A 13,107-nucleotide genomic window follows, 5' to 3' on the forward strand; every position below is an offset into this window, starting at 1 on the left:
CCAAGTCAAACTTCACTTGCCTGCCAAAGTCATCTTCCTAAGTCATAGAGTTACTGCCTTACTCAAAAGTCTTCAGTGGTCCCCATTCTTTCTAGGTCACATGCATGTGACCCCTTCCAGGTTTGATCTGTGTTGCTACATCCTGCCTACAATTGCTTCTCTTTGTCTCTGTTTCACCTTATGTCCAGTTGGAGACAAATTCTTTCAATCTCAGAGAATGATAGATTTTGAGTTGAAAGGGACCTCATTGGCCAACTGGTTCAACCATTATACAAAAGGAATTTTCACCATAAGCTCCTGGGTTTCTGTATGAAGACCTCTGAGAAAATGAAACTACCACTTCTGTCCACTTTGGGATCATATTGATTGTTGGGAGGTTCTTCCAGAAGTGGCACCGAGATTTGCTTTGGCAACTTCCCTTCATTGTTCACGGCTCTCTGCTCTGGGGCCAAGTCTTGGCTTGTCTTTGGAGGCCCGGTGACTGACAGAGTGGGCACACATGTCTAAAGCAAAATGCATCCTCCTCCTCTCCTCTCAATGTTCACCCTTCTTCCCTATTTTTGATACTTCCTCCTCCAAGGCCTCATCCTGGATTCTTCTCTTCTCGTCCTGCGTATCTTCCCATCTGTCACACTTGTCATTTTTACTTACACGATGTCTCTCCCAACTCATCCCTTCTCTTGACTCACCCAGCCTCCACTCTAGAGCAAACCTTCACCAGCTCACACTGAGAAACTGCAACAACGTCTGCCCAACCGGTCTTCTGTTTCTACTCTCTCTAGTCCACTCGTAACACTGGGGCCAAATAATTCTCCTTAAGCGCAGATCTGACCACGTGATTCTCCTACTTGTCTAAGTTAGGGGGATCAAACAGAATCCCCTCTGATTGGTTAAACAAACTGACATCCTGCAGGTGCCTAATAAATGATTACTAGTTAACTACCAGAATACTGCTATGGCCTTGTGAAAAGCTCAGATTGCCCATAGAGGAGCCACATCAACCAACATTGACATGAGAAATGAGCCAGGAACTTATTCAGTCTCTCCTTCAAGCCCTGGATTGGATTCTTGGAGTTTGCCAGTTTTTTCCCCTTCCTTCCCTTTGGGTGAGGGTCTTGGGAGATCCAGGCTGATGAAGCCCAACTGTGGCCTAGGCATCCGTCTTCTCCCTTCCTGGCTGCCTCCCTGTGGTCAGTGCCTTCTCCAGGTAGGGAAGGTGGGAGCTGCTGTGGGTCGGGTACCTCCTGCCCAGCTCTTTTGTGCCTCTTCCCTAGAACTGGCTATTAGTAGGCGATAATGAAGGCAATGGTACATGTATATAACTCTTGATGGAAGAACAGAACAGCTCCAGGTAACCTTTGCAGCTGTCAGGGACTCCTCAGGCAGGCAATTAATTTGAGAAATGAGAGGACACACGGCTTCCATCACCAAGTACCACATGTAATACCACCGTGTACAAGCTGTGACAGGAGGCACTGATTCATGCAGATGTGTTCCCCGCTTGTCCCCTGCTCTCTTGTGGAATACACATATGTCTACCCAGAGCAGGAACACGCTAGGCTGGGCTGCCCAAAGGTCACTTCCCAGCTCAGCAACATTTTGTAACTCCCGACTGCTTTCAGGATAAACTACAAACTATGTAGTCCGGTACTTAAAATTGTCACCTCTCAGATTCATAGATATAGAACTAGAAATTTGCCTCTAATACGGATGAGAAAACTGAGGTTCACAGAGGGGGATGTCACCTGACCAAAGCCAAAGAGACAGCAAGAAGCATATGGAAACTCTGAACCAATCCAGCAATCATTCATTCCATCATCCTAAATACTTTCAGATACTCCAAAGTCAAGTTCCAATCACCTTCCCAGTCTTAGTTTCTATTGTTACTATTTCTAATATTTCACATTTTGGTGATCACTCCAAACATGGTGAGTGTTTTTGTTTTGTCTTCCAGAAGTGAGTAACAATCAAGAATCTGTAGGAAGGAATCACTCTCACTTATATACCATATACCAGTAAAGCCATATTATATCAAGGAAAAAACCCAAACCTAAAACTAAAAAGAAATGAAAGGATGAATTAAAAAAAGCTGAGCTTGGTCATAGTATGATAGCGGCCCAGACTCCCAAATGTCCCAAATGATCATCCATGCTGGATGGCCTCTTACTGTGCCCTCATGAAGTTCTGATGGGCCCATACCATCAAATTTCAGCTGCCTCTAAGACTCACCATCATACTTCATGGAGGCTCTGAGGTCACATGGTTATACAAAGTTTATAAGTTTCCTATAATTCTGTTATTATTATTCATCTGTTCTATTTACCCATGATGTGACAATTGGGCAGAGATGCAATATCAATCAGCCACAAAGGTAAATCAGGTATAGAAACTTTCAATTTATTTAGGACACTTGGAAATTTGTCCATGAATAAGTCAAGTTGGCAAACATTTATTAATCTCTTGCTGTATATATGAGGCAGCATAAGGGCTGGGAATATAAACTTAAAAGCAAAACTCCCTTCCCCTTTAAGGAGTTTATTGTGACTTGAAAATGTATGTAAATAGGTCATGATTTGAAAAGAGAGAAAATGGTAGAGATGGGGGTGTTGGGAAAAGATTCCCACAGGAAGTAACACCCGAAATGAACCTTCAAGGACGCTAAGTATTCTATGAGTCAGAAGCAAGGAAGGAAGGCGTGCCAAGTTTGAGGACCATGGGCAAGGGCACAGCAGTGGGAGACAGAATCATGGTTTCTGGGAACAGCAAATAGGAAAGTTTGGCCAGAATATAAAGTGGGAAGGGGAGGTAATGTAAAACAAAGCTGGAAGGTAAGCCCTGCCAGGCTGAGAAGTTGGCACTTCATCTAAGAGATGGAAGAGAGCCACTAGAGATTTCTGAGCAAGAGAATGACACGGTCACTGTGCATTGGGAAAATTATTTTGGCAGCTGTGTGGAAGATGCATTGGCAGGGGGGTAGGGGGAGACTAGAAGCAGGGGGATCAATTAGGAGGCTGGTGCAATAACAGAGGCCCCATGGGAAGATGGCGGTGACATGTAATGAGAGAGAAGGTGATGGAGACTAAAGACATCACAGGGTCATGGTAAACAAGACTTGGCAACAAAGCAGACAGGATATCAAGGAAAGGGAAGGATGGAGGTTGATTCTGAGGTCATAAACTTTGGTGACTAGAATTATCTCTCATGTCTAAATCCAGTGGTCTTTTCTTGATCCTCATACTTCTTGACCTCCGTGAATCCTTTGATGCTATCATCTTCTTTTCTCTAGATTTTCATGATATGGTTCTCCTTCTACCTTTCTGCCCAGAGTGATTCCTTCCTACCAGATTCTTGATTGTTACTCACTTCTGGAAGACAAAACAAAAACACTCTGGATCTGCAATCAGGTCACTCCACTAATGGTGGGTATCCCTGCCCCCCCAAGATTCTTTCCTGGGTTCTCTTCTCTGCTCCCTTGACATTATTTCACTTGGTGATCTCATCAGCTTCCATGAAGTGATTTACCATCTTTATGCACATTATACTCAGATATTAGATTGCAGCCCTTATACCTCTCTTGTGACTTTCCATCTCATATCTTCAATGTGGACATCTTGAATTATATTCTGATAGCTTAAAAAGACCTCTAAAATTGAAGCCATTATCTTTTCCCTAGGAGGGCTCCATCCTCCTCCTGATCACCTAGGCTCCCGTTTCTCTCTTAACTCTTTCTCCTTCTCCAGTAAAATATTCTGTCTTACTAATCCTGTCTTTACAGCAGCTCTTGGAAAAAGCCCCTACTCTTGTGACATTGCCACCCTCATCACCTTGTGACCACTTAGATAGCTGGTGGGTGGGTGTCGGCCTTGGGTCTCTCTCCACTCTTGTCCATCCTTCACTCAGTTGCCAAATTGATCTTCCTAAAGTACAAGCCCAACCATTTCATTGCCCCTCTTCAATTAATTCTAGTGCTTCTCTATCACCTGATCCAAGATCAAATGTAAAATTCTTTGTTTCTTTTATAGACCTTCACAGCCTTCTCCCAGCCTTTCATTCCCCACCTTTCCAATCATCTTACATTCTCCATGTAATTGCTGTTCCTTGGACATGTCCCCCTGTCTTAAATACTCTCCCCTCCACATATCTGCCTCCTGCCTTCTCCAGCTTCCTTTAAACCCCAGTTAAAATCTCATTTTTGACATGAAGCCTTTCTGGATGGCCCTTAATTCTAGTGAAGGCCCTCTGAGATTCTCTCTGCTTTATTCTGTGTATATCTTGTAGGTCCATAGTTATTTATAGGCTACCCATCCCATCAGAGGTCCTTGAGAGTCAGGACTTTTTAGTTTTTACTTTTCTTAATATCCCCAGGACTAGAATACAGCAGGTGATCAATATGTATTGTGTCCCCACAGAAAGAGGGAAGTTGAAATAGAACTGCTTTGGAGCGGGATCCCAGAAGAGGACAACTGAGAAAAGACCACTGGAATTAGAAATTAAGAAATCACTGGTAGGAGAGTAATGTCCTAAGTGGTGGAAATAAAAGCCAAAATACAAGAGATTTGAAAACTGAAAGGGAGGAGGAAAGATAGCCAAATGGCTGACAAAAAGAGCTAAGAGCTGGGGGGAATGGCAGAGTCAAGTGAAAGCTTGTTTTGAGGTATTTATTTTTAAAGGCTGGAGGGATCTTGGTATGTTTTTATGGATTGGGAAGGAACCAATGGATAGGCAGAGATGAAGGACAGATTATCAAGGGTGGAGAAAGAGCTGTGTCAGAGGTAAGCTGCCAGGGGAGATAGAATCAAAGCTATACAAAAAAAAGCCCCAGCTGTAGCAAAGAGAGGGGCCCCTTTTTCCTTAGAGAGTGGAGGAAAGCAGGAGATGATGACGACAATATATATAGGCTGTGGGTGGACTTGGGTTTTTTTTGGGTTTGTTTGTTTTTACTATAAAGAGAAATTTAGGTTTTGGTCACAAGATTGTGGGCTGGAAGGAAGCCTAGAAAGGATTCCCCCACACCATAAAAGCAAGATTCCAGAAAATATTTAACTCTTCTTTATGTGGTTTGCCATCTCCTATCTCCACAGCTTTGCCCAAGCTGACCCTTAAATCTGTAAGGTGCTTCATCCTCATTTTGGCCTCTGAGAATTCCTCCTTTCTTCGATGGCCAATTTCAGTAGGTGAAATAATTCATTAATCACAACAACACCCCAGAGCCCTTCAGATCCTTGATGGAATGATATTTCCACAAGAGAGAAATACCCATCAATATTTGTTTTCCATCCACACAGAGGTTGCCTGCTTGTGGTTGGCCTTCTCAACATAGTCTAAATGATTTTTGCTGAAATCTAACCTTTTCCTCTTTGAAGACTTGGGGGGGGAAGAAATCATTCATCCTCTATTATGAGAAAAGGTGATGATGAAGATGGTCATGGTGATATCAGTGCTTCTAAATTGCCTTTTCATCTGAGAGCTTCCAAATTTAAGGTCAAACATTAACCTCTTATTTGGAAGACTCATATAGGTGTTGTGTGTTGGGTGTGGAACTGGGAAAAGGGCCATGGACTACCCAGTCTTGCAGAGATAAGGGCTGCTTGTGCCATCTCCCTTCTACATGAATTTGTGACCTTTTGGAATCTGGGCCAGCATTCACAGCAAGTCGGCTCAAATTCTTGTGCTTGATGTCACTTATAGATGAATAGGTAACACGGAAGTTAGACCTCCCTCCAGACAGACCCAGGGTGATAGCTGGGCTTGGGGTCAAAGAGGCCCAGGTTTGGACTCAAGTCTTTCCACTTTGTGCCACCTGCATGAATTTGAACTGACACCCAGTTTCCTTATCTGTAAACTGGCAGCAGGTTGGATGAGAGTTGGGATTCATGAAGTTGACATAATTGTATGACAATCTATTAACAAAGGAAGCCAATCTACTGTATTTTTATTTTCTACCTTTAAGAACAAAGAGGAGGAACCTGCTGGATGGCCAGGGGATTCCATGATGGCAAAGTCAATGCTGAATCCACTCTATGACCCCTTTGAGCTATCCAGCCTAGACTTGTTGGAATACAAATATACCAAGAGTGCTATGAAGAGTTCATCTAGTTTTCCTTTCAAGGAATAGTGGAGAGGGCACTAGAAGTCAGGAAGCCCTGAGTTCAAGTCCTGCCTCAGATTTTTACTAACCTGTGTGACCCTAGGCAAGTCACTCTACTTTTGTCACTCTCAAGTGTCCTCATATGTAAAATGAGAATAATATTACCTACCTCCTAGGGTTGTATAATAATTCTAAAGTTCTTTTTTAGCACAATGTTTAAGCACAGAGAAAGTCACATAAATATCATCTATTATCATTAATCTCTTAAAAATACTTCCTGAGAATTTTAATTGACTTTTTCATAAAAGTGCGCCAACTCTGTTCTCTTGCTATATTCATAAAGTCCATTTGAGAGTCCAGAAAAGGGAAAAAACCCACCTAATTTCATCTTAAATAACACTCTGCATACACATCTCAACAGCTTTGACATTGGAGCATTTTTCATTTGCAGTAACGATCTCCAGGAGTAAAAATAATATAATTATGCCTGAACTCCTTGGTCAGCTAAATCACAACCAGAAATGCACAGGTCCGTATTTCATTCCCTCTGTCAAAAAGTCTTCATTCTGGACTATCAACAGAGTACTAAATTTCCCTCTGTCATTGGAGACAGGTCCTGTAAGTCTTGGCTTGCGGTGGGGTGAATGGAGGGCGGCCACTGGCAAAGACAGCTCCTATTTCACCTGAAGTCTCTCCCATCTTAGCCTGGATCAAGAAGAGAATGGCCCACTGATGGAAGGATTAGTTTTAGAAGCCCAGTGGCTTGCTACGCCATGTTTGTGCTTCACCTCACCTGGCCTCCTTCTCCTACTCAGGCAGGGTGGTGGGAACCGACCAGGCTAGGTGGCCACTGGGGATCTTGTGTAGACCATCTCTCTAGATGAGGGGGGTAGGGCTGGGGCATGTAGGATTTTAGGAAATGGAGCTAGAAGGGACCTTGGAGATGGTCCAGTCTAATCGCCTCCTTTTACAGAACAGGCTATGAATCAATAACTTTGGAAACAAGGTCCAGGGCTAGGTCCCCTGGAAAATCACTGCTCGTGCTGATCTCGGTTTCCTTAAGCATGAACAACAATGGGATGAAGCTTTAGCTAACCACAGTAGAGAGATCAATGCGTCCACAGGGACAGCTCAATGGATACAAAGTCAGAAACAAAACAGTTCTTGCCTTTAAGGAGATGATTGTGAGAAAAGAAAGTCCACAAATGGTCCCCTCAAGAGGGGAGAATGTGAGGGGGCCTTAGAGGGGCCAAGTTGGGACAGAAAGCAGAGGGAACAAGCTTTTAAAAATAATTAGGATGTTTATCTAGTTCTTATGGTGTTGGGCCCTCTGCTAAGTGAACTATTTTATAAATAGTATCTCACTGAATCCTTGTAATTATAATTTTCATTTCACAAATAAGGATCCTGAAAAAGACACAGGTTCAGGGCTTTCTTGATGTTATTCAGTTGTGTCTGACTCTTCATGACCCTATTTGGGATTTTTTTTTCAGGTTTTTGCAAGGCAACGGGGTTAAGTGACTTGCCTAAGGTCACACAGCTAGGTAATTATTAAGTGTCTGAGGCTGGATTTGAACTGAGGTCCTCCTGACTCCAGGGCTGGTGCTCTATCCACTGCACCACCTAGCTCCCCCCCCCCCCCCTTTGGAGAAGGCATTTCCTTCTCCAACTTATTTTTACAGATAAGGAAACTTAAGCAAACAGGATAAACACAACTAGTAAGTGTGTGAACTCAGGTCTTCCCAACTCCAGATCCCACACTTTGCACCACATATGGGAAATGAAATGTGTTTGAATGGACCAGTTTGATTAAAAGAGAGCATAGGGAAACAGGAGTCATGTGCCATTCATCCACGGAGAGAAGTGGGAGACCAAGGTAAAAAAGGCTTTCAGTGCCAAGCAGAAAGGCTTGTGTTATAACTGGTAGTGCAGGGGTATGGCAGAGGTCAGGAGGAGCTGAGTTCAAAACCAGTCTCAGCCACTGACTAGCTGTGTGACCTTGGAGAAGTCACTTCACCCTGTTTGCCTCAGTTTCCTCATATGTAAAATGAGCTGGAGAAGGAAATGACAGACCACCCCAGGATCTCTGCCAAGAAAACCTCAAATGTGGCCACAGAGAGTTGGATAAGATGGAAACACTTGACCAAAAGCAAGTCTTAGCCAACAGATGCACATTTGTTCAGCTTCATCTGAGATGGAAGGGACCTTGGGGACCCCTAGGCTCCCCAGCACCAGACAGGTGGCCTTCGGACGCATATCCACCCAGCTTCTAATTAAAGATCTCCGGGGAGGGGGCCACACCCTGCCCAGGGTCTTCCTCTGGACAGCTCAAGAGCTTCAGTAAGGTTCTTCTTAAGGTTGAACCTGAACTCGCCTCTTTGTAGCTTCTACCCATGGCGCCTCCTGTCCTTAGGTGGTCTTAGACTAGAAAGAGTCCACTTCCACCTCCCTTGGAATCCTGTAAGCCCATTCTAAGCCTCCCCTCTCTAGTCTGCCAGCCTTCTCAGAGCAGGATCTCCAGGAGCAGCTCCTCTCCCCTCCTGAAGGGACCACCTGAAGGCCAGGTCCTCTTTTACTCTGCTCTGCTCCTCCCAAGACTTCCATGTCTTCTCGAGGAAGGGGAGCTAGTGCTTATGAGGCACTTTCAGGTTTGAGAATCCTTCCCTGGAGGATGAGGAAGGTTCTCTTATTATTATCACAATGATATTAGCATCTTACAAGATGGTTCAATTGAGATTTGAAGCTTACTACGTGACAGAGACAGGGCAGGTAGGCTGGGTGGGATGTGTTTAATACAGTGGATAGAAGAAACAGTGGGTCACCAAAAGAGTCACCCACCTTATGTATCAGAGGTGGGATTGTAATCTGGGTCTCCTGACTCCAAGTCCAGCATCACCCCACTCTGAATTCTTGGTGATCATGGGATCCATCTTACTGATCACAGAGGTCCATCAAGTCCAGTGAGGAAAGGGATGCTCAGAGAAGGGCCAGGGACTTGCCCAAGGAAGCCTCCCTTCCCCACCAGGGTTCCCCTCCAGGGTTCTCCTCACCATCATTATCACAAATAACAGATTCAGAACATAGGGAACTCTGGAGTCTCTAAATCTTCTGATTTGATGAGTGAAGGTCTGGTGACTTGTCCCTCCATTATTTCTTATTGATCTATCTGCTTGCTGATTCCACCATCAGACTGAGCTCCTGGTGATCAAGGACTGTCTTTTGTCTGGTGCTTAATGTTTACTGAGGAACAGGAATTTTTGAGGTGAAATTTGAACCCAGGTCTTCCTGGCCCCAAATCAGTCTCGCTCCACTTTCCCACCACAACCTCTCCTCCTGGAATAAGCGATGTGGGTTCATGAAACATCCCCCGCAGGCTTCTGGGACATGGTCATCTAGAGAAGAAGGAGCTCAGAAATGTTTCAAGAAGAAACAGGAGCCCCCTTTCCCTTGGGTGAAGCCTCAGACAAGGCTAAAGCCAAGCCCAGGCCTGCTTGTTAAAAGTACTGGAGCCTCAGGCTCTTCAGCTGTAAAAACACCAGGGCTTTCTGTCCCAGCTCTAAATAACCACCCTGGGGCTCCAGGCCTCAGAGTCCCTGGGAAGGCCCTGTCCTTCCTCACTGGATTTTGGGTTCATGGGTTGGGGCAGGAGCCTCAGGAATGTGGCTCCAGCCCCCCAGGGCCCCTCAGAATGCCCACAATTTAGCAGGACACAAAGGACATCATCAAAGGTCAGTGGCCGAGTTTCCATTTCCATTCTGGTTATCAGCCCCTGCTCAGTCCCGCCAGAAGTCATAAATCTGGGTGACTATGTTTGAGAAATGCTTCCTCTTGGCTTGACAGCTCTTAAGTCAAACAAGATAGAAGATCCCACAGGAATCTGGGGGCCCTTCGGTGGTGCCTGCCAAGGGCAGGGGGCAAGGGCCAGCCCGAGGAGGGCAGGGTCTCCTCTGCTCTCCTTTCAGAACCTTCTTGAGGTACCTCTCTGGCATCTCCTCCAGCAACATGACAGTCATGAGCTCCTATATCTAGGGTCAGAAAGTCCCTTAGAGACCATCTAGTCCAACCCGTCATTTTACAGATGAGGAAAATGAGGCAGGGAGGCAGCTTGCTCAGTCACCTGGCCCCATCAAGGACCGGGTCAGTGTGGCACAATGAAATGCCTGCTGGGTGGAGTCAGAGGACTTGAGTTCAACTCATCACTGAGGGACAGTGAAGCAGTCAGTTAAGGGCCTGGACATCAGTTTCTTAATTATATAATGAGTGCACCGAGGCTGGGAATCTCTGCCTCAGAGGCTATGTTGAGACCCTAATGAGATAAGGTAGGCAAAGAGCTTCACAAACTTTTTGTTTGTTTGTTTTTGCAAGGCAATGGGGTCAAGTGACTTGCCCACTTAGGTAATAATTAGGTAATTATTAAATGTCTGAGACTGGATTTGAACTCAGGTCTTCCTGACTCCAGGGCCGATGCTCTATCCACTGTGCCACCTAGTTGCCCCAAGCTTCACAAACTGACACTTCAGATGATTCCATTGTTGCTGTTTGTGTTACTGGCCACCAGTCCTTTGTATCTTGACTTGGGGTGCTCTGGACATCTCAGGTTTTGGGCAAAACCTGATCTTTTCTTCTTAGGCCACAGAGAAAAAAAGCCCAGAGATGGTCCCCAACCCGAGGGGTGAAGGTGGAGTCAAACAAACAGCCTGGGCAGTTCTTTGTCTTTCTAACCCACACAAACATTTATCATAGAGAGTCAAAATTGGGGGCCTGCAGGTAAAAAGGAGGAGGAAAGGAGGTCCAGACAGTTCACAGTCTGAATAATCATCTCAAGGCTGTTTCCGCCTCTTGGGGCATTCTTCCACCCATCTGAGGTCCATGCATCCTTCAAGGCCCAGTTAATGTCCATCCTCCATCACTACTCTCATCTAGTCATTTCTCCCTTCTCCTATATGCATCAAGGTCTGTTTTATTCACAGGCCACCATGAAACCACACTCAACCTGGTATTACCATTTAACTCTGTATCTTACCCCTCCAACTAGGTAGAAAGCTCTTTGAAGCCAGGGTCACTGCTTCACACCTGGGCTCTCTGCCTTTGCTTCTTGTTTGTCCTTCCTTCTCAAAGAAGACCACAATGTCAGAGAAGTGATGCCGTGACAAGCATGTGAATTGGATTGGAGGCAGGGGGCTGTGCTACATCATCAGCCTCACTGTCTCCTCCAGTCACATGGCTCCAGGGGTCAGATATCTGCCTCATTTTCCACATCTGTAAAATGAAAGGTTGGATTAGATGGTCTCTAAGAGACTTTCTGACCCTAGATATAGGAGCTCATGACCATCAGGTTGCTGGAGGAGATGGTCCTGGATGGGAGACAGTCAGGGTGAAGTGACTTGTTCAAGGTCACAAGCTAGTTAAGTGAAAGTGTCTGAAATGGGATTCCAACTCCCAGCCTCCTGACTCCAAGGCCAGTGTTCTATTCACCATGCCACCTGACTTTGGCATTTGTTGATGAATAAAGGAAACGCAGCTACCTGAGTTTACTGAAATCTACCTCCAGCTTATCCATGATTTGGAATCAAAGTGCTAAAAAGAACCGACAGGATGCTTAGTTCAGGAGGGTCGACACCAGATAACAGTGAACCCCAATATAAAAATACACAAAAATCTGACATGGTCTACAAACACAGAAGATGGGCAGTCAAACCGGACACCCCACTTAACCTGTGTCAGTGTCTAAAAGGGTTGTTTTCCAAGAAAGGAAATTCTGTCGTCATTCTAAGGTTTAACAACTGCCTGAGGGCTTCCTAATATCTAATCTGAATCTCTCATGTTTTGGCCAATGTATTGTTTCCATGCCCAGAGGAAATGTGCAGAGGACCTGCAGGCCCTAGCCTTTGCCTAGAGACCTTCCGGTATGGGATGGTGGTTGAAGATAGCTTCTTCCAAGCTCCACAACAGTCCTTATGCCTTTGGACTTAAAAAAAAAAACACAACCCTTTGATTTCATCAGACCAAGGGGTAGGGAGGAAACTACCAACTAATCCTGCCACCAACTGTTCTGAAACTTAAGGTTCTACAGCATTTCCTAGGGGCCCCAAGGACCTTGCCCAGGGTCATACAGGACGTGTCCGATATGGCAACTGAACCCACATCTTCCTGGTTCTCAGGCTGGCTCTCTATCCAACATAAATACGTTTAATTTCTCTTTCCATGTGACATCTCTTCAAATAATTAAAGGAAGCAATCATGGAGGCATAGAATCCCATATTTAAGAGCTAACTCCCTCATTTTACAGAAAGGGAAACTGAGGCCAAGGAAAGTGAATGGATCTGTCCGTGGTCACATAGATAGACAACTTCAAAGGAGAAAAAATGGTCTGTGGAACAATCTTTGCCAAGTTGGAGCCGAAGAGGATGATCAGCATTTAAGGACGTCAGACTCCTATTCAGCGCCGATACTCTGCTGACATCTTGTGGCCTTCGCCTGGCATGGCAGCCGGAGTCTCTCCAGTCCAGGATCTCCACCACTCCCAGCTGGTCTCCAGTTTGTCAGATGAGAGCAGCTTGGGAAGGATGTCTGCTGCCATTGTGGCCCTTATCACTGTGATCTTCTCATCCTAAGCGTGTTGGATGGAGTTCAGACAGACCCTATCTTGGGAGGGGTCATTTCTGGTAAAGTTCTGGGGACCAAGGGATGGGGCCAGGAGAGCTCTAGTCCACCTGGAGCAACCACTGCCCTTGCCTTGATGCCAGTGAAGTTCAGGTACCAATGGTTCTTGCTGGATTATTTTATAACCATGTCCACAATGCGGATGGTTAGGGGTTAGCTGTGGGCTCCCTGAAAGCCTCTGGACCCTCCAGTGGCAGAGAGGAGGACCAAGATATCCACTATGTGTTTCCTATATGTCAGAAAACAAGTGCTAAGTGCTGGTGAGCCAGAGAAAGATCAAAACAAGGTGCCAGCTCCTCAGGGAGCTCCCAGTCAGGTGGCGGGGGGTGACGGCCCCCAGGTAGCCCTACACACAA

At 45.5% G+C, this 13,107-nt stretch overlaps 1 protein-coding gene across 1 annotated transcript in view; it reads right to left on the reverse strand.

The window, feature by feature from the left end:
- The window catches only part of JAZF1 (JAZF zinc finger 1), a 202,784-nt gene that overhangs the window by 107,972 nt on the left and 81,705 nt on the right, over positions 1-13,107 (reverse strand). The gene's annotated exons all lie outside the window — the stretch shown is intronic.

Source organism: Macrotis lagotis, chromosome 7 (assembly GCF_037893015.1).
Source record: "Macrotis lagotis isolate mMagLag1 chromosome 7, bilby.v1.9.chrom.fasta, whole genome shotgun sequence".
In the NCBI taxonomy this organism is placed as follows: Eukaryota; Metazoa; Chordata; class Mammalia; order Peramelemorphia; family Peramelidae; genus Macrotis; species Macrotis lagotis.